Source organism: Corvus moneduloides, chromosome 5 (genome assembly GCF_009650955.1).
Source record: "Corvus moneduloides isolate bCorMon1 chromosome 5, bCorMon1.pri, whole genome shotgun sequence".
Classification (NCBI taxonomy): domain Eukaryota; kingdom Metazoa; phylum Chordata; class Aves; order Passeriformes; family Corvidae; genus Corvus; species Corvus moneduloides.
Window position 1 is genome coordinate 61,803,167 of NC_045480.1, and position 22,864 is coordinate 61,826,030.

General features: G+C 38.6%; 1 protein-coding gene across 10 annotated transcripts in view; it reads right to left on the bottom strand.

Annotated features, from left to right (window-relative positions):
- The window catches only part of GAB1 (GRB2 associated binding protein 1), a 98,902-nt gene that overhangs the window by 46,597 nt on the left and 29,441 nt on the right, over positions 1–22,864 (bottom strand). Inside the window, exon 1 of one of the 10 annotated variants that reach the window (XM_032108563.1) lies at positions 14,386–14,523. The exons of 8 other annotated variants lie outside the window; for them this stretch is intronic. The gene's annotated coding sequence lies outside the window, so the exon portion shown is untranslated. Of the gene's footprint in view, positions 1–12,446; positions 12,591–14,385; positions 14,524–22,864 lie in introns of those variants that run through there. One more of the 10 variants, XM_032108561.1, reaches the window with a different exon arrangement.

Below are 22,864 nucleotides of genomic sequence, written 5' to 3' on the forward strand. Positions count from 1 at the left end.
TGCTCACCCACAGAGCATCAAATGATCAAAGGAACAGTGGAATTCTGTATTTTTCACACAGCATTTTAGTTTACGAAGTAAAACCAAGGTATTCCTACGATTAGGGTTTTATTTCCCTAAGGTATATGCAAACTACTGGTTTCAATGTGAATGAATGAGCTAAGAAATTGACAGAAAGCATCATGCAGCAGTGTTAGGGCTTAGTTGTGGTTTTTTTAACTACTCTAGCTAAAGTTGTATGCAGTACACAGAATTTACAATATATTCTATTTACAAGAGGCATATCTGTTGAAGAAGTTGCAGCTATACTTCCCTTAATCTTTACATTTAGCGATTATTTTCCCCTCCCCTCTCCTCATATTCACTCGAGATGTACCTCATTCAGCTGTTGGCTGTAGTTCAAAGATGTAGGAAATAGGGGATGTATGTGTAAATGGAAAGGGAAAGGAAGGAGGAAGGGGCAGGAAAGAGCAGATAATTTGTATTTTTAAAAGGATTTAACCTTCCATTTAGATCCCCTTAAGCTGTTGCTCAAGAGGCCCAAATGATTACATGACACGTTTAAATAAAAGCTTAGAGATGTTAAATCAAAGACAGCTTTTTCTGGTCCATTTTTTACAGATTTTGCTCTCGCATGGCCGAGTAACTGCTTACTGATATACTGATCGGTTATCCTTCTGTAGCTTCCTACTGTTATTACTCACCATTCTAAGGTTGCTTAAAGCTGATTTTCCTCTTCTAGCACATTTGCCACCATTTTTCTTCTGGGTAGCATTAAGTAAAAAAAATCTTTCAAAACTGCTCCACACTGGCTAAGCTGAAGAGGATATCACTTATACCCCACTCCAGTAACACTGCTAATAAACCCAAGAATAAAATTACAAATCTCAGGCCTTCCTTCTCATCTCTCAAGTGAGCAGACATTTGTGCTTAGGTTTGCATCTCTGTACTCACAGAGTACTTTAAAAGGGCACTATTTGGCATCCTTGGCATCCTCTTTTCTCAGAGACGTCAACTAAGACCTGGCAGAAAGAAGTGACTTACCCAGGGGCACAAGGAAGATGCCAAAAAAATACCTGGTGTTTCATAAATGCGCAACAAGACATTTCATTGCTCCAAAATAACTTATGAAGTAAACAGAAGGCAGAACATGAACCAGAGAGAAGTAGGAACAGCAAAAGACACAGCCTGAGGTGACTTCATTATGCTCTTGCGGACATTTAAGTCCTGTAGCTACTATTGAGCATTTTTCAATTGTCTGCTGGGATCAAGATTTAATTTTCTTTATGCTTTTTGCTCCCATCTATTTCATCTATTCCTCTCTTTCTACTTATTTTTCAGTGCAAATTTTAAACAGTGGAATTGGTACACGTCTTTGACAAACAACCAGAAGAAGGACCCCAAACAGAAGTGGAGTATTTCTGCTCCTTTTTGCCTCCACATTTCCAGTGTCCAGGTGTTCCAGTCATCGCAGAAGACAAACACACCTCTGGCACAGATTCACTGACTCGTGTGTTAGACCCGTGCTCTGCATCCCAGTAGAAGCTCAAATGAAACAAAACTAAAAGTGTTCCTTCACACTGTGGTTCTTTTTAAACCCTGTTTGTGGTCAGCATAGACCAGCAACAACTATCACGGAGAAGCTTCATCCCACAAGGCACGTACTTGGGAGGACTGCCGGGAAGTATCAAAAAGAGGTCACATTAGGTAACGATACTTCAAGTGCAGGACTTTACTTTTTCCACTTGCTGCTCTTCTGGCTTGCAGGACTAACTCCAACATGGTGAAATTGCAAAATTTCAAATGTTTTTGCTAAGAAATTAACGCTTGTAATTTCCCTATGTATTTCTATACAGATTTCTTATTTTGGGGTGTTTTAAAGAAAGCATTTTCTGTAAATCTTTTAAAACCTTTTTGGTTGGTTGGTTTTATGGGTTTTTTCAATTGGTTTCTTTTTTACAGGCCATATCATGAGCACCAGGAACTGAAGAATATGTAATTACTAGTTATTTCTGAAACCCTTGTCATGACACCAACTGCCAGTAGACATCCTCTTGTCCTCTTCCCTAAAAATTATGCCCTTTATTTTTTGAAACGTAAGACAGAACAACTAAACTGAGCACAAAAAAACCCAAAGGATGTTTAGTGTCTTAATTCTATACAGCAGAAACTGCAATTCCATGATTTGACAATAGTCCAAACATTCTACTTTTAGTAGTGCTTGATACTAAGAAATGCAAGCACATTGCTGGAAAACAAACAAATGTGATATGAGGAAAATACTGAATGTGTTATGACTTTCTTTAAATACTTAAGACTTGTTTTCCAGGAAGCACCATCCTTTCTCACTGAGCAAAATAAGGAAAAAACAGTCTCAGTGGAAGTTTCCACTCTCCTGGCCATCATCCTGATCATCTGTTCCGAATACACACAAGGCCAAAATTTCCTGTTTTCAAACTATTGTCACCATTTTCTAGTCTTGTGCTGTCGATTCTAACTTTAGCTTGTTAAATAAACAAAACACTGAAAATACAGCAGAACAATACTTCCACACACATTTACTGTGAGCTCTGTTTCATAACTGATGTTTCAGCATGTGAAGTAGTCTCCCTGCATTAATTAAAGCTCCAAAAAAGGTGCAAAATAAAATGCAGACAATGTAGCACAAACTGCTGCTTTATTTTGTGAATCTGAAACTAACTGAATATCTTCCAGTTATCCAATATCTCTCCATTTTGCATGGGAATTCTTAATTTTTTCTTGCCTTTTGCATCTTTTTTTTCCACATCCTTATCCCTACTCCCAATGTGCAGTTGTGCAGCCAGGTCTGTATCATCTAATTCACATTAAACCGATCCTTATTACAATTGGTTTCAGTAAATACTTTTCTGCAATATGCCAGAAATTTTCTAATGGCAATCACAAACTTACTCCTGCGCACCAGGGAATTATCACCATCTCTTCACCAAAGGACAACTTATTCAGACCTATACAGAGCAATAAAGCAGAAGCCCTGCAGCAGCAACAGGACCTGAGCCCTCATTTCACTGTCTCCAAACCAGGACCAGTGACCAGATCATCTCTCTATATTCCTACATCCTCTAATCCAATTAAAATGCCTAGAAAAGTTCCATTGGTTCTGACCTCTTGCAAACCCACCTTTTCACTTTTGGTTGTTCTCCTTCACCACCCATCCTGTATGGTCAAGACATAACTCCTAGGAACTTGCCAGGAACATGTTCCCCATCACTGATATGAGCTTTGCCATCTCCTCTCATTGCTCCTTCTCACTCCTTTGTCAGCAATGAAGACACAACAATGACATGGCATGAGGTTTGCCTCGGCACAAGAAGTATAGCTGCTTGCAGGTCCCTTACTCACACATCTACATGGTCTTTGGTTTGCTGCCTTGTTTTCCAGAATAATGTTTCCCTTTTACTAAAATTTGGTCATTTCCTCTCTAATCATGAGCATGCTCTGATCATCCCCCTCTCAAGCCTTTCCCATATTCATCCTATTTGAAATAATGCTGCCAGGAGAATCTCCCTTCTCTCATTCTGATTACATCATCTTCTATTTAAAGTTCTCCATTTACTGACTTGCTTTATTGCACTTTTCATACCAGGTTCGGCTCATTTTTCCTTCTCCCCTACATCTCTCATCTTTCTTCTGAAGGCTTCCTGAACCAATAAGCAAGGGCAAGACATCTCCTTCCTTCAGATTCCTCCTAAAAATCAGCCTCTTTGACAGTGCTTGTGATCACCCAACCAAATTACAACCTGGCTTTGCATCACATGGATTTATTTAAGAAATAATGTTTTTGCGTATTCACCAGACAAAGGTTTGTTTGTTGTTTTTTTTTTTTTTTAAGTTGCTTCAGACTTTTCATCAGCTTTTAATTAGAAGTCACTTCTCCGCACAAGTCTTAATCTAAGAAAGCAAACCATTCAGAGTAGGCTCTGCCCTGTTTTTAGAAGTCTCTGTACATTTCTTATCACAAGGATTACTACCATGCTGACAGGACCCCCTTAACAAGACAAGGCAGAGAAGACACCAGCCATGCAGTTTGACTTGAATTCCACTGAGCTCATGGGTGTAGGTTGCATGAAAGCAACACCCAGAAAAATAAAAAATTTAGTATTTTAAATATGTGAAAAATTCAAAGCTGAAAAGTCAAGCCGACACTCCACTGATACCAACAGCAGCTTGCCCACATAGGCTGGGGATTAACTATTTCACCATATATTTTAATCTCTTCATTCCTCATTTCCAAGGAGTACAGTAATTTTGAAGCAGTTTGTAACAAGTTGGGGAAAAAATTGCCATTTTTCCAGATCACAAGCCCAGTGCTTCTTGTAATATTTTGTACAAACTGGGTTTTGTTTTTTTCCCTTCTTATTCACCCATGTAGATATCTATCTTCATCATCTGTGAAAGACTTATACACAAGGAAAAGCAAGACAAGACACTAGAATCTTGTAAAAACCTGCAATTCCTAACAGGAGTTTGGATCCTCTAAAGGACACTGCAGTATGACGATACAACACATGCTTGCTTCACTGCTTCATGTTTGGATCACTCAAGCATGCTCATTTTGCAAACAATATAAGAGATTTCTACAGATGACAGGAGGCCAAGCACATAATCTCTTCAACAAAATATTCATAGGCTTAAGTCCGGTGCTTTGTACTCCCTATAAAAGAAAGGGGATTTGAGCTACAGAAGCATCAGTTTCTCCAGCTTCAATAGGGAATGATGAATTACAAGGGATTTAGCAATGAATTAAGGATGATGGTACAAAGATACCACAAAGATAATTTCTACAATTTGCCTCCCAAGTGACTAACCTGGTTTAACCTACCAGTTGTATTAAAGAAGCTCCTACCCATCCATTAACACACAGTCTCCAATGGAAATTCAGTCTCCAATGGAAATTCTGACTATGTTTTAAATAATCCCTACAAATTAAACTTAGGACATGTTGACACTCCATCCTTATCCATTCCTCATGAGAGCAAGGATGTACAGTTGCTGACATCTTTGCAAATCAAGTATATGCAGACCAAAGCAGGAGCCTCTCTTGCAAATGAGTCAGCCACTGCTCCAGCAATGAAAGGACTGATACTTACTCAAGCCATTTTCCTCAGGCACAGTAAAGGGAAAGCTAAAGGAAACCTATTGTCCTGCCAAAGCTTTACAGGGATAATCAGCACAGTCATTTTTATATACTGTGAGGCATTGCAAGGAATTCCTTATTCACATATAAGGAACATGGAATTCTTCCTCTTCATATAAAAAAGGGGAAGAATTAGGAATGGCAATCTGCATTTTAACACTAAAACTATTAACTTTCCCATTACAAATCACCATATCTGAAATGTGCAAGTGCAGAGATGGCAGGGAGAGTTGCTAAGAAAAGTAAAAGCTAAGATAAAATAAAAATCAACATTGTGTCTGATAAATACATTTTCACTTTACAGGGCTGAAAATATTTACCAATTAGGCTCCAGCAGTTTTTTCTGAGCAGAACTGACCTGAAGAACTCCAGAGAAAAATTAATTTCAAAATAAACAAGCACAAAGTCCAAATTCTTTGCAAGACACTATGATACATCAATTCCTTTCAGTATGCTCATTAACCCTGAGTTTCTATTGTAGCAAAAACATTGTTTTTCCAACAATGCAAACAATACTTTTAGATTCAAATAACTCACTGGCAGTAACAAAATGAATAAGAAATTCAGAAACCAGCAATATCACATATCAATAGCAATTTCAACTACATACCAGGATACTTGAAAATTAAGATGCTTCAATATAATTACTTGGATTAGCTTACAAAACACTCCTCCAGCTCTCATCAGCTCACATAAAAAAGTTTTCTATTCCTTACTGGACTGTAACAGTACCCTTGTGCCGTATATTATTGGGATGAACAGCTTTGTAAAACGTAACCACCACAACCAATTCACAGCCGTGTGAACAGCCAAGGAATTACAGACAGCTCTTCAATAACAGCACAAATACTAAGATAAACTGCATCTTTTAGAGGGCTGTATTAATATACCTAGCACATGCCCACAAAGTACTGAAGCAATACATCACAGACATCACAGAGCTTCTGCCTGCACTTCATGGCACATAACCTTTCTTTTGTTTTTTTTTCCTTTTTTCTTTCTTTTTTTTTCTTTTTGAGCTAGTGATACAAGTGAACAAATGGGTAGAGAGGTTTAGGTTCTTGCTTCAGGAACAGAATTTACTGAGTCAAGTTGTAAATCAAAATGAAAGCTCTTTTTGAACAAAAAAAAATTCTAGCACAAAGATAACATTCTTTAAGGAAGCCCCTGTTTACTCACGCCAATTCATTCTCCACATACCTAAGTTACAAAGCAGAAAAGTAAGCAACATCAAGAACACATTCTTTGACTAGTTTACCTCTTCAAGTCTTCAGAAAATTTAAGCAATGTAGCCATTTCTGTAGTTGTGTCTACCCCAAAATAAGCAAAGCTTTCTTCTTCCTGCCGGCTTCCCACCTCACTCTACACCACCCTATCCTAGTAACCTTTGACCAACAGGAAGCAGACACAATGGACTGAAAATAACAGCAATTGTAAGATTTCAAATGATTTAATACATGAGGGGTGGGCTTAAGATTTGAAAAATTTCCCTTGCTTTGGTTTTTCAACAGTCGCTTAAAACATGTTATCTACATAGACTTAAAATGTTAGTTCAAAATCCTAGGTTGAATGGAGCTAAAAACTGTGAAACTTTTATTGGGCACTACTAAGAGCACAGAGGTACAAATTCTTACATGCACTGAGATTTTAAGTCCTAGTCATTAGGCTGTTATATACAACTAACTTAGTTTTCCAGCAGTGTAAGCAAGAGCAGTAGAAATTTCTTAGAACATTATGTCTTTATTTAAAAATACTTTTATTTATTGGAGCTTTTAGATCAGAAATAGGTATATGTCCCATAGAATAAGAAGACATTCATGTAAGAAATGCAATCGTCCATTTTAACACTGCAGTTAAACCATGGTGATGGAAAGGCACAGGTCAGTTTGCTAATACAAAAAGGACTTTTGCTAACTCTGAGTAGCTGAGATGCACTTTGTGGTGTGGAAGGAAAGATCTTTACTCCACACATAAAAGCCCAAGCAATGATCCCATATATCTCCTCATTAACAGTAAAAAATTCATGTGCTTTAGATTGTACCAGCAGCTTGGCACAAACACCGGAGGGCTACAGATTCCAAAGTCCAAACAGGCAATTACAGCGTTTCTTTTTATTAGTTTTAATGTTTTTTGCCTTGCACCCCAAGTACCTGCTGATTATTATATTGCAAAGTCACAGTCACGTCCCAGGTTCCTCCTCTGCGGTTACACCATAACATGGAGAGGTCACAGTCAGAAGAACAGAAGCACCAACTCAGAGAGAGACCCACCTCTTGTACGAGAGCTATACTGTGTTTTCTGTATAAAGGAAGGGGCAGGGGGTGGGATAAAGAGTCAGTATCATTTTTACACAGACTCCTGGTCCTGAGCACAAGACGACCAAACCCAAGGTTCTCCCACAATCAGAGAGGTTGGTAATGTCCTCTGCCTTGCAAACACCAAGCAAAATTTCAAGCTGCAAGTATTACATGGAATTGTCACAAGCATGCTGAAATGCAAGGTCATAATAATTTCCCAGCATTATTAATGTTCCAACATAATTCTGAGTACATTTGCTACCCCACGTACACACTTTATCAAGCATTCACTGCACCTCTATTGCACATTAGGCACTGCTCCATTTCATACACGTTTTAATAACGGAATTACAACAGAAACATTCTTTTCTTGGCAGGGGAAGCTCAGGCACTGCACCTCTGCAGGATAAGACTGGATCTACCTTGTCAATGCAGTATTTCATTAAGGTCTGCTAGAGCCCAAAATAACTACAGAGAAGCCCCTCATACCCCTCAGTATCCAACAACTTCCAAATACAAAACATCCAAGCAGGGCATGAGCAAGCTTCTGGGCACAGTAGCACAAGCCACCACTGACATGTTACAAGAGTAGCTTGAAGCACAAATAGTTCAACAAGGAAAGGAAATATGAGGTCCTCAGCCAGCCTGCAGTTTAAGAGTCCCTTGAAACCACTCTGTCTGCTAATAGGACCCTCCTCTTCCCTTCCCCCATTTTAAGACACAACCTGATGCCATCACACCAAGGAATAACAGAGAAAGGATATCCTGCCTAGATTTTCCATTATACAGATCAAATCATCAATCCAGAGAGGTCTTTGCTTACACATGGGATAAAAAGAAGATGCTTCCAACTGATAAACCCTGAGAGGAAGCAAGGTTGGCTCCATGACTATTTTTAAGTAGTTAGCATTCACACAATGGCCTAAAATTAATGGCCAACCCCCAGGGTCCATGAAACCTTCATTAAAAATAAAATGAAAATTAAAAATAGGGAGTTAGGATGTTTGAGAGGAGAAAAGCAAAAACAAAAGAACTAGAAGGTGACAGATATAATTATGATTCTTCCCAGACTCACCTTCAATTCAGTTTGGATGCTAAATTTAAGTAAATTAAAAAATAGGAAGCTTTATGTCATTTTCTCTAAAAACTAAGCATTTCCTTCAACAACTGCTGGGAGAAATCTTTCTTCAACAGCTCTTGTCATTTTGACTAATACTCTTTTGCTGAAAGTATCATTTGACAAAAAGTAAGTCAACAGAGAAAAATAAAATTATCTTTATGTAGCTGTATTATCAAAGGAGGAACTTGTTTCCTAGCCCTCATTTCCAAGGCCAGATACCACAGCTGTGCTGCAGCTCCAGCTGAACAGCTCCCTACGTTTCACCACCTACCAGACAAAGGGCATTTAGTTTACCAAATGGGCAGTGTTACACATTTAGCTCAGTTAAAAGCATCCCACATCTAAGACTTCATCTAAGTGTAAAAAAAGTCACGCTTTGTACATCTGGACAGATGATGAATACAAACATCTTTGGTATAATCTAAGGATAAATAATTTAACTGGCATCATTTCAACATTAAATTCACTAAAAATACATCTTATATCAGGCATTTCTCTGGATAAAGAACAAGATGAGGCAAAAGACCCTGTAAGATCATCCTTGTAATCTAGGAAATGCCCACAAACTGAAGACATTTTAAATATCACCATTCATCTCCACATTTTACTGCTAAGAAGGATTTCTTATTTTAAGCATTCATCCTTGTGGAGGTTGTTGTTCTTGTTCTTATTAATAACAGCATCCTTGTGATGACTAACTAAGAGACTCATGGAAAACAAAAATTTCTGATCTCACCACAAACTATTCCCCTCCTCCTCTGTGAACTCGATAAAAAGTGAACAATTAGCCTGCTGTTTGCTCAGTACAGTGAGATTGTTCATTTCTTCATTTGTATCAGATCACATCACGGAATAGAGAAAAACATTAAAAATACTTTAAAGAAAAATATCTACCATTAAACTACCAACACAGCTCTGAGAATTTAAACCCCATCTGATTTTTATTATTTCTTTTGTAGTTTTGAGCATATTCAAGTGTTACAGCCCCTTTACCTTATCTGGTTTGCAAAGTACTTCGCATTTTTATGTTTTGCTCTTTGACATGAAAAGCAAGCACTGCATTATTCTTCTGCTTTTTTCATCTTTTTTCGTGAGAGTTTCATAACGGGTTTCATTTCACTATAAAAATGTTTAATTTTTAACTTACGGGCAGGAAAGAAACTCTAAAGCAGGACTCCTTGTTACTTTATTTGTTGTCTTTCTTATACACCTAAACGGCATCTACTTTGTTTACTGACTGGAAGCTCTTACCACTGCCAGCACTTCAGGAACAGTGTGACTGTGGAAAGGGAAAAACATGTTTTTCTACATTTTGTTTGTCATCTAACAGAATTATAAGGTACAGATGCAGAAGTTTCAAAATATTTTTAATAGTCGATAACCTCAAATGGACAAAACAATTCAGCAGGTACCTTATCTCAACTCCGAATTTAACCCTTCTCATTCTGGAGCCACTTATGAGTAATAATAACTCATAATGATGTAATGTAATAAGTAATAATGATTTGCTATGGCACTGGTTATTTTTCAATATCTGTATCATGACATTGAAAAAGTATATTCTATTTCTAACAATGATGTTTTTTAGTCCTTAAAATGGAAAGAGCTTTGAGACAACAGCAAGAGGCATGAAATCCGAAACAAGATTTAATTTTGTACAGTACCTTGTACAAAATTTTCCACTTCTTAAACTTATATATCACAACTTTATTTATGTGAATCCAGTAAGGCACACTTTGATGATTTAAATTTGAACAGGTTGTTTTGCCTCTGCTGCAAGCCTCTTCCTCCCAGAAACCTGCAGAGCTGAAGCTGCTTATTCACAACTTGAATCATGAGAGAAGAACTAAGACTAGTAATAACAATGTCAAACCAGATTTTTGGAAATCAGTGAAGCAGAGTGACTGTATCTTCACTGTCACTGACTGCACAGGCAAGACACTACTAATGGCACTTTATTTGTATTGCTGCCCTCAGCTCCAGCCCCCAGCCAGGCAGGTGCCACTTCACTGGAGCTAATACATGACTTGAGAGCACTTGTTATGTTCGACAGGCAGAGAGGCCAAAGGCTGAGTGACATGGAAACAAAGGCATTCTCACTTTTGGTAACAGGCTGATGTGCCAGAGTGGCCAGAACGTCCATTCTTACACTCCCATTTAAAAATTTTTTATAGAAAGTAAGACATATTCCAGCAGATTGGGCAAGTCAACTCAGATTTTACTAAAGCAAAATTACACCACGGGCCAGTGAAGATCAGAAGATTCTGAGGATGGGATGATGGCATGATATAGCCAGAGTGTTTAGATTCAAAAACAAACTTTAAAACATAAATACTGCTAGAACTGCTCACATCAGCTACTGATGGACACAATCCAAATTGTTTCAATCCAGAGAAAAATTATTTTGGTGATCAAAGTCTCTGAATCCAAGTAATAATAAAAAGCACTTATATTAATGTCTTGGCACCTTAACCAAAATATGCTGATCAATCAATTTGTTAGTCATTTCATGACTAATAAATAAGCATAACCAGTATTTACTGTATGCTTTCTACCTCTTACAACTCTGCTCAAACACTATAATAAAAGCATAGTTTAATGGTTCACAGTTTAATGGTTTGCCATACTATGAATTCCTCCCCACAGTGGCAGGGATAGATGATTTTCTGCAATACCTTGTGCCTGAAATAGACGTACAAATTAAACACCTTCTGCCTGACAGCATGGGATGCAGCTTGGGGGAGAAGCTATAGGTGAACTTCTCTTAGCATTTAAAAGAGATATGACATCATACTGACAGAATTGTAAAAATTCCCACAGAATGTAAGAAAAGTTTCAGTGATTTTATCACACACAACAGAAATGAGCTGGCAGGGTAGAGGCATATACAAATGACTGCTTTCTCTTTGATTCACAATATTTAGATTGTTATTTCCAGACCAGGTAAAACAAATTGGTGTTATGATACTATTGTTAAGCTGCATGTATAAACATACTTATGCACCTTTGGAGGCAGGCCAGCCAGCTCAGCAAACACATTACAAAAGAAACAGCAAAGAGGTAGAGCACGAGCTGCTGCTCGGGTTCACCCACCAGGCTGTTATGGGAGGTGGGAAGGAAGAAAACAGCACAAAACAGTGGAGCAAAATATGTTGTGAACACACTATTTTAAGAAATGTGGCAAGTTTCTTGGAAAAAAAAAAGCTCAAGAGTTGGTTCATGCTTAGCAAAATAACTCCTGAACATTTGATACAGACAGACAATCAAGTATTTTCAATCACCTGGCTTAACCCGAGGCAAAAGAAACAAAGAAACAGCAGATACAGATTTCTTACAGTGAAAGGAAAATTGGTGGGCAAAGCACAAATTACCATCAGCAAAAATTTTAGCCAGTAGAAAAAAAACTATTTGTTTTCTTTAAGAACAAAGAATAAGGACAAAAAACACATTCTGGGTAACCCAGATCTTCCAATGCATTTTCTAAGGAGGAGGGCTCAGTCTTACCCCCCTCTCTTCTGCAACAGCTCAGGCACTTGACTCCAATTCTCCACTCTACCCAATATTTACCTAAAAAAATGACATTAAAAATACTTTTTTTCCTCATTCCAGTCAGGAGAGAAGTTTGGAGACAGGTCATTTACAGCTGTTTTCCAGGGGACTCAGTTTACAGATACAGAGTTGAAACAAGTATATCTGAACCAAGAGAGATTATGGATTTTTCAGCCATTACACCCAGCCTATATAAGCAGAAAAAGAGTTGTAACTTTTAAATAAGAAAGGCAGACTAACCAATACAGTCACAGATTAATCTCCCTAGCTTACCTTCTGTCTTGGTGATCCTGAAGTCACTTACCTGTTCCAACAGCCAACAGGGATGAGGTATCAACCCTGGAGTTCATGTTCTAAGCACACCCAACATGCAGAAAGAAGAAAGCTGCATGAAGAAGTAAAGCCAGTAACTCATGCCCTTTGGAAAGGGTCTTGTGAGGTTTCTCATTCCTGATTTGCTCTCCTTCATTCACGGGAGACACTCTGGAAAGAGTAAGCTGGGTTGCACTCATACTAACAAAGGAAGTTCCTATTCTCATACTCAAAGCACTTGCCTTGTTTCATGGAAACACTCCATAATTTTATATTCTGTTCAGAGGAACAGGTCCTTCACTGGCAAAATACGGCTGCATAACAAGGCCTGACTTCGCCCTTAAAGTAAAAAGCAACTGCAAAGTAGTGCCATTAACAGAGTAGCCCCAAACATTTCAAGAAGCATCAGGACTTGACCAAGGTCTCCAAAAAGGAGCTCTTGCAATAATTCATACTTGAGAGCAAGCTAAAGTTGAAATGGAAAATATTTTCGTAAGTACACACACCAGATATTGTAAAAATCAATTCACTTCAGTCTACAATACAGAAAGATAACTACAGAAAAATAACACTTTGTGAACAATTCAGAAGTTTTTTTTAAATGCAAAAAATTAAAACACTTGTCAATTCATTTATTTTCTAAAGTATTTGGTATTTGTCATGGTTTGACAAAAACCAGGCTGTGCTAAACCAACACATTTGAGGAAACTTTACTTGATTTTGCATATAAATTATTGGCCTGCCTCTAATTTGCCTATCACTGATAGCCAGTATAACCCTGGATTTTAAAACCAATCACAAGATCATGTCTCCCATCATCAAGCTATGCCATTTTTAGTAAGCCAGAAAATGAAACCTGAAAACTTGATGTGCATTTGCTCTGCAGTTCACAATCCACACAATACTGGTGTCTGTAAACAGTACAAGTTTGTGATTTTGTTTATTGTCAAATACACATGAAAGAACATTCTCTTCACAGGTGTATATTGCCCCACTTCTTCACACACTGGAACAGGCTGTTGTCGTAGATTTTTGGTTTTGCACTGGCTTTTTTTATTTTTTTTTTTTTTGACACCAGATCCAAAAAAGCTCCTAGACAAAGGTCACTTTCCTGCAGAACTGCCAAATAAATAAACCACACTTGACAACAGAATTCAGAAGATAACACATTGCTGGGGTTCCCTTGCCAAAAAATAGACTCTCTGTGCTTTTGTCTCACTGGATGTGCTTATTAGTGTCATGCAGTACTTTCTCTAGGCAGAAGTAGTAGAAGAACTGCTCAGGACTCAATGGAAATTACAAATCTTTCTTCTGTTTGTTCCCAAACTCCCAACAGATTAATTGGACTGTTTTTTAATACAGAAAAATCTGACTATACAGCAAGAGCGGTCACTACCAGTCAGAATAGCAGTCCTGACCTTTCAAACTTCTGGTCTAGCAACCCTTGCATTATAAATATTGTAACACTGTAGATCCAGATTAGAAATTTTGTAGCTTGCTAGCAAAAGCAAAGCTCAAATATAGGACTAGTCAAGCATAATACTTTTAATTTGAAATTCAGTGTTTTCAATGAGCTCCTTAAAACAAGTAGCATGTGAAGAAGTCAGGTAGGGTTTCTGTGCACCACCAGCTCTGGTATGAACATGTGCTGCCTGCCACACTGCTTGTACACAGGACAGGCAAGAGGATAAGGAGTGACACTCACACTACACCTTATCACAATGGCAAAGCCAACCTGCAGGAAAAACACAGACACCCTATAAAACCAGAACAGCAATATATACATTGCAATGTTCCATAGGAAGTTACACAAAGCATATCCTTCCAACATTAACAGTACAGAATTTCACAAAGAACAGCAAAGCATGATAAAACTAACACAAGGCTGACAGTGATTTTAAGAGAAAACTTAAAATCATACAGAACCTTACTTTTAAACACAGAAAGATGGAACATCCTTCATCAGCCTCCAGCTGCTGCAACGATTATCCAGGAGAAAAACCCGGCAAGATATCCATTTCTGTCTCACTCCAAGGAGAGCACTATACTTATTAAGCATCAGCTCCCAACAGCAATACAACTGAAAGCTCCGCAATCTGGTAGACTCCATGAAGTTTAATCATCTAATGAGATTACCTCATCCGTGTGTGGTTTCACAATGCAGTCTCAACGGTAGCCCATTATGCCAGTCCCCTGACACGCAGTATCAATCATGCTAATCAGCTTACTCTGCTATCACTCCTACGGAGACACACTGCCACGTACAGAAACCAAAAGCCGGCACAGTTTCTACCCCACAGGTTAAAAGGGATTGTGGAGAAAAAACACTGCTAGCTCCAAGCCTAAAATAAATGTCACTTCTATCCAGCAAGTTATGAGCCATGTTCCACTATTAAATTTTACATACATGTGCTATGTATTCTATACGACAGCACTCTCATGGAGAACATGAAGTTTACATGTAACAATTTACATGTTTACAGTTAATAAATATCAAGTTGGAAAAATCTTAAAGCTTCACAGAACATCAGTAGCTGCCTTTTCTGAAACACAAGCATCTTCCCCAGGTACCATCAAGTGGAGCTCTCAAAGCACAGGCCCCTGCCCGTTTTACTGTTACCAACATAAAAATGCTACAGTAATTAATGCTCTTCATTCACCAATGCCAGAAGCATCCAACCTCAAAGTAACATAAGGCATGTACAAATAAAACTTGTTCTATTTGACAGATGAGGGTAATGAGAAAACCTAAATATTACTGCTAAGTGTAGTCTGTATTTCGTGCTTTGGTTGCAAGTAGAAAAATAACCCTGAGTTTTGATGTTTTCCAAGGTAAGACAGGGATACAGCTGTTGTATATAAATAGTTAAAATAACCAGGGACACTACACAGCTCAAAAGACAAAGAGAATAAGCCCCTCCAGCATCAGGTTTTATACAAGAAAGATTAAGCAGCTTGCCCAAAGAAGTCATGGGCAAAAATCTAAGACATCCCCGTTAATTAGCACTACCTTATCATACTGGCTTTACCTGTTACACTTTTCCCAAAGCACCTGGAAATAGTGCCACCTGAATTTCAACACATCTTCATTCAATGAAGGAAATTAACACATAGTTAACAATACCACTTTTTTTTAATAGCTACATGAATCTAGACTTGACTGGGGAGTATAGAACAGGTCACCCTAACACCTTCTCCAGTGTCTCCTTTTACCATTAGGTGCTTTCAATAACGTGATGGAAAGGGAAGGGAAATTAGATAAAGGAGACCAGACGAGTCCCATAAAACTATGATCTCATCACATTGAGCTTGAAAAATATAGAACCACTTAAAACTTGATACAACCTGTAAGACGTAAGGATGTCAAATTAAAAAAAAAATATCAAAAAGACAAAAAAAAAAGGAAAAATACACACACAACTAATACGAAGCAGCTTTACACACTTACAACCCTGATTATCAGCCCATTTTGCTGGGCCAAGCATCCCAAACTCCTCTGAAAGCAGTCCACTGCCAGAATACTTACTTAAAATGGAAATGAAAAATGGGAAAGACCAGCATGGCAATGTCAGGGCAATAAGGCTTCGGACCTTGTTATCCCAAATTAACTGCCTCGTAGGCCACTGACTCAGTTGGCCCAACAGAAGCCAGGATCAGACTTGGGACTCTTGTTTTGCTGAGCAGTCTTTTTTTTTAGAGATTAAGATACCAAAAAGTAACTTTGCGGAATTTGACATTCGAGACAAAACACATATCTTTGAAAATATCTACATTTTCTGCCCTACTTTTCCACAAGCATACTCAATTCAAGCAGTTCTATTTTTTAATAGGATATCATTTTTGCACATCCCAAAGTGAAGGCAAACAGCTCTAGTTCAAATAACTAAGTAAAGACTTACAAATAATTTACCCTTGCTACCCAAATATATACCAGCCCTTCAGAACAGAATATAAAATTGTTAATATAGTTTAAAAACCACACAAAATCAAAACCATAGATACAAATTATCAATGCTTCTTCCACTGTTACAACAAAATAACTGAGCTGATACAAAGGAGACCAGACAGAGGGGGGGGAGGGAAAATGCACGTGCCTTGGCTACAAAGAGAAGTGTGCAAGAAAAATATAAATCTCTAATACTGTTTTACTTCATCTAAAGTATCAAATATTGGTATTAAAAGCAGCATTATTATTCTGCCACTAGTATAACACTGAAATCTACCTAGAAAGGGCAACTGCTAGTCTCAGTGAGCATGGAACACTCACAGTGCAAAAGTGCCTGTCTTTACACTGCTGAGCTGTTAATAGACTTAAATATTTAAATCTGCCCCATCCAGGAACTTTCTATTGTTTTCAAATGCGAACAATATTCCAAAAGTCTGAGACCAAGATTTTCCTTCCCACCCCCCACAAAAAGCTCCTGTTGAAAAACATTGAAAGGCTTTCCAGGGTCTCTCAGCCTTCCTACTGAAACAATTTAACAGGGATAGAGGACAAAGAAGGACATCTTGCTTAAACAAACCAGTAATTATCTAATTCTTACTCCTTTTCTCACACACAGCTTACGACAGAGATCCAGGACCAAAAGTCATTAGCACAACCAGTTAAAACATGATTTAGCTAAGACAATACTATAATGGGAGATGTTAGGCAACCTAAAACTTTGAAATTCATTGGATGGTCTATCTGTAACAAGATTCCTGCTGTTACAATGTTAGTTTTCATAGGATCCAAAATGCTAATTGAATGAAAAGTCAAAAAAAGTGTGAGTTGCACTCTCAGTGTGGAAAATAAACAACAAGAGATCAACTTTATATGAAGTTTGTTTTACCATGCATCCCAAGTTTGCTTAATGCCTCTGTGTGATATTCTATAAAATAGTCATTTGGATTAAAATAACTCTAAGCTCAGGTAGGAGAGTCACATAAAGCCCAGGGAAGCTGCATTAGGATGAGAGAACTCATTTCTAATAGCAGAGCACAGACTTTACTGGCTTTCTTGTTGGGGTTCCTCTCCCCTGCCACAGGGTCCTGGGAAAGGGGACCCTGGGGTAGAGGCATGGCCTAGGCATGGGGTCTCCCTGCTCCCTGGTCACATGTACCCTAATCCTGTTCCCCACTGGTTATTTTGTGTTCCCCTGCCCAGGAAGGACCCTGGTTGTCCCATTATTGCGCGGTTCTTCAGCAGTCCCCTGGCCATGCGGCTGGAGAATAAAGATCTCTGAAACTTCTATCAAGAATCAGTCCCTATTTCTTTCCACGGGCCTTGCTGTCTAATGCATGTTGCAGGAGACCCCACTGCAACACTTTCTGTCACTCATTTAGCAGTGGGACCATTTTCCTCCCACAATCATTTTCGTTATTCACAGCAGAAAGGCACATCATGGCCAGAAATAAGCACATTGTACTGCTGACTAGACCCAGCATCACAGAGATACCCAGGAAATTGCTCATTATCATGAAAGACCAGTGAATCACCAAGAGTGCTCAGAGGACAAAAAAGGGGGAAAAAAAGTTGCCCTGAAAAAAAAAAAAATCAAGCATATCAAGTCACTATTCACCTTTCTGCTCGTTTTTCTGGAGGATGTGGAATGGGGAGGAGGGATAGGAGAGAGCAGTAGGTAAGAATTCATGCATGCAGGTGACCAATCATTCAGAGTAGACTAAATTAAGAAATTGCCTTCCTTTTGATAGAAACCAAGTGATAGATTCATGCAACTCCTGGATTTGCTTATTGTTGTTGATCTCCAAGGTCCTAAAACACTTCTCCTAGTGCAAGATAGGCATCTTAAAATTGCATGAACATGAAGCAACCAGTGAATGGAAAAGTGTGAAAGACAGGAAGAAACTGATTTTCAGTGCAGGACAAGTAGGAAATAGGGATTTGTGAACTGCAATTATAAAAATAATTTTAAAAAATTTTCCAAGTACTGCCACATATCAGGAAATTATTATCTCAAGCTTGGTATGCAAGGCTATAATCATGCTTGATGCCTGGTAACTCCTTTTGGGTCATAAAAACATGCTATTTCTGGCACATTTCTCGTTGGTCAGAACCTACAGATTGCTCCACACTTCTAACCAGGGCATTGCAATGGGTGCAAATGTTGAAAGAAGGCTTTAAGAAATATCTTCCCACCTGACAGTAATTTCTTTCTGACTCCATTATGATGAAGCAGAGTGTGAAGCTGCACTGGAACTTACACCCACAGAAAACTTTAAAGATGAGAAAATGCTTCTGGAGGTGGACATTTGACCACATTATGTATGGGATTGGGGTTGTCTGGGTGTTTTTGTAATTTTGCATATTTAAAAGAGTCTGTCCTGGGAAAGTGCAGGTGCTCCTCAGGCCAGCATGCTTTCAAACCTCACCTACAGGATTTGTAATGGATGCAGTTCAGAACCACAAACCTCAACATATTCGCTCCCCGGCACTGCCAAGACCACGTCTGTAGAAAGGCATATCTCAGCCTGCCCTCGCAGCTCCTGCCCAGCACTCTGAACACGCTCCCTGAACAGCATGAGACACACACACACATTTATATACAGGCTGATAAACACACTGCATCCCAACTGCTCCGAGCGAGGAAACTTGACTGCTTCTACTGAGCTTAGCCCCCGTCAGTCCTCTCAGACAGGCGGGCAGGGAACAACCATTACCAGGGGACAGACCAGCTGAAGAGTAAGGAGCTCCAGGGCGTTGTCTTACTAATAGTCAAAATAAAAAGCTGGCCTAGACAAGTCTTCAGAGGCAGCAGAGCTCTAGCAGAGTGAGCTCTAGACCCAAGATGTTGCTAATAACCAGCCTGAGATATCTTCTAATCTCTGTAGTGCAGATTCAGGGCTGAAAATAAAGGATAACATCTTTTTTTGGAATCTGCCTCCTGCCCCTAATTTCTGTTCTACATTATTACATACAGAGATATGGTATGCATACACCAGAAAAAACATGATTTTACAATTATAAATTACCAACATTTGGTAAGACAGTGATTTCAACCATTGTTCCAAGACTACCAAGTAGTCATTTGTTAACATATGAATTGAAACTACATGAGATTTCATGGTATAAATTTACAGTCAAAAAGAAAAACAGAACAGTCTCATTAATTTTACTTACTAAAAGCACACTTGAAATATTTCACAAAGTACAGCAAGTTTTATGGAAGAGGGGGAAGCACTGAAGTACACACATGAAATCAGAGACAAGACATATGTATAGGGTAAGCTGTTCCAGGTGCAAAATACCATGGAAGAAAGAGACCTGCAAGAAGAGGGAAAACTGATTAATCAGCTCCAAGACCTGATGAGTTAAAGCAGCATTAGCTAGCAGTAATACACAGTGTGTACTTGTGCAAAGCCCTGCCCACACAGGGCCAGCTCTGTGCCCTGTCCTGCTCTGGAGGGATTTGTGGGGTGGCACACACCTTGCCATCCACTGAACCTCCTTCTAGGGCCACAGTTTTTCCGAGGCCATTTGCAGGAAGGATGTCTGTACACACTGCACGTGGCTGCATCTTTGATACTTTGGCTTCCAGATTCCAACTTAAAATGGAAAGCTGGTTGTATTTATTTGTACTTGATCAGAGGTGCCTCTTAAGATCATAAAGAAAACAACTCTTGCTCATCCTCCAAGAATCTCCCCACAGCTGTGCACGGGTGCACACACACTTGCAGACATGTATCTTGAGAGGACAGGGAGAACAACAATTGATTTCCTGCAAGTGTAACATCCTGTTGTTTTTCCAAGGTGATCCAGAGAATTATCACAATCCCAGATGTTTACAGGGGGAAAGAGAAACTACAGCAACTCTGCACAGGATGAGACAGTTGACTGCCTAAGCACATTATTCTAAATGCAAATTCAAAGTTTCATTACTTTTTCTATAGAGGCTCTCTGTTCCAAACCCTGGAACGGCAAGCTGTAGGATATTAACAAGCATACATTTGAGTTTCCAGTCACTTCAAGTGTGTCTGAGGCAATGAACTTATACAAAGTATTTTTAGACTTCCTGCAATCAACTGTCCTCCCGGCATTGCTCAATATGACACAGTTGTCTGAGGGATGCAGTTGTGCTAACATACAGTTTAAAGTTTCATTTCTGTGTTTTCCATAAAATAAGTACTGGCAAATTTGCTCATCCAACAAGTTGAATCACAAGTGATTAAGGGTCATCTAAGCTACGCCATATTGTGTAAATGCTAATTAAATTATAAAAAGTAACTCATTTTATCTACAGAAGATAATTGTGTAAACTAAAAAAAACACTAGTAATGACTGGGCGTGTGTAGCAAAAATAGATGGCTAAATTCTGCACAGTAAAGTTTTGCCACTACAGAGTCTCACAAGCCTAAGGTTAGTCTTGCCTGGAGATAACCTACATCGTCTGTGACGGAAAACAAAGAAGAAAATGTTGCCTCAACTTTACACATCCTGCAGGATAGAAAAACTGATCTCTAAGAACTGTCCTGCTTCCTGGTGTAGGGCAGAAAATAATAAACAGTTGAATCATTTTGAGGAGGAGTTAGGAGAGGGTGACAGTTGGTATCATCTTGGAAACCTATGTGTCCAAGAAATAATCAAGATATATCAGTTCAAATATGGCAAGCCAGTCAGAATATTTCAATACAAGATGTTCTTGCAAGAAAATAAAATGGACAGGGTGATTACTGGAACAACCTAATTATTCAGCAGCATTGACTAACAAATCACTATTTGACGCAGCTCCAGACTATCCACTATTATAATAAATACTGTCATTAACCATGATTAAGCATTATCTCTTATGAAGACGCTTCAAATGAAGGAGCTTGCTAATTAGCTGTGTCCTACATCTCAGAGCCAACAAAGGAATCTTAGAAGTCTTCTGCTACCATTTGTAAGAATGGGTGACTAGGACTGGCCTAACAACACGTTGATGACACTTCTTCCATTAAGAAAACAAAAGATGCCATCAAGACGTGGTGCTATGATTTTAAACTGTTACTGATGCGTTTCTTTTGGACTGTGACTGCTCTTGGTGTACTTTAGCACTGTGACTGTCACTTACAGAAGAAACTGACTGCTACTTTTGGCGACTTCCTCAATTCATTATCTCCCCATTACTGCCATTACTATCAGAATACTAAGTCACAGAAATATTAATCACACTACCAACTATTCAGACAAAAATTATAATATGTTTCACAGACTAAAGCTGATGTAGAGACTTAACTGAATTGCCTTCAATTAAAGGCCCAGCTGAAATTACAATGCAAAAAAAGTAGTTCATTTTAAAGAGTCAGTTTTCACAGTAGTGTCCTGTTGCAAAGAAATTTAAATTCTTTCTGAAGAATGACATCAAAATGACCTCAGTTTCATGTTAATAAGAATGACTGTTTTCCTCAGTCTAAATGATATCAGACAAAGAATTTAAATGAAGGAAATAGTCTTGGGGAGGGGGGAATCCTCTAAAAATGGTGAAGAACTGAGCAAACCAATCAGAGTTACACTGAATGATTCAAGGCTGCTGAGGCTTACAACAACATGTACATGGGACAGTAGAGCATTGTATTCCTTTTTTCCAGTTATAATCTTCATCTTGATAAAACCAAGAATAGTTCAAGGAGTTAAAAATTAAGCCACATACAAAGCTAAGGATCCCTTTTAGTAAGCATAGAAAACATTTCTTATTATGATAAAAATGGGTTGGATTAACTGTGTAAGCAAGAAGAAAAAAAAAGCTCTTTTGCCTCTTTCTCCTCTCCGCTTCTATGCAGCAAAACCAGCAGCTTCACAAATGGATTATCAAAAAAGAAGCTTTATTAATTTGAACAAATTTCATACATTGGGTAAACTGTAGAGGGTCCTTCACTGGGCAACACACATGCAAAAGCATTCAAGCATCTGTTTTATGCAACTGTTCCTTCTCTTTCATGTCACATGCAAGGAATTTTTCTGAAATACTATGTGAATGCAAGACTATTCTTGCTATCACCTGCAGGTCCAAAAGTAGCACAAGAATCTCGAAGAGACCTTGCCCACAGGTGCAAATTCCAAAATTTTGGTTATAGGCTACTGTTTTCACAACTTCAGTCCATGTTTAGACATCCAGCAGCCCAGCACAAACAGCAGTAGTTCCAAGAGCAAACCAAGTCTCAGCTTTTCAGAAGTCAAAAAGAAGAAAAGAAAAAAAAAACAAAACACCAGGCAAAACTCCAGTTGCCACACTGACTTTGGGTTTACATGTGCAAAATATCAACAGTGACAACAAAAGGCATTGCACGGAGTCCAAACTAACAACTCTTGCATTTGACACCTCTCAGCTGTCATGGTATTTAGCCAATTGACTCACATCAATCACTAGGAAATACACGTTTATCTTATTTACTAGGGATGTGTTAGGAAAGACATAAGCCATGTTGTTGTTG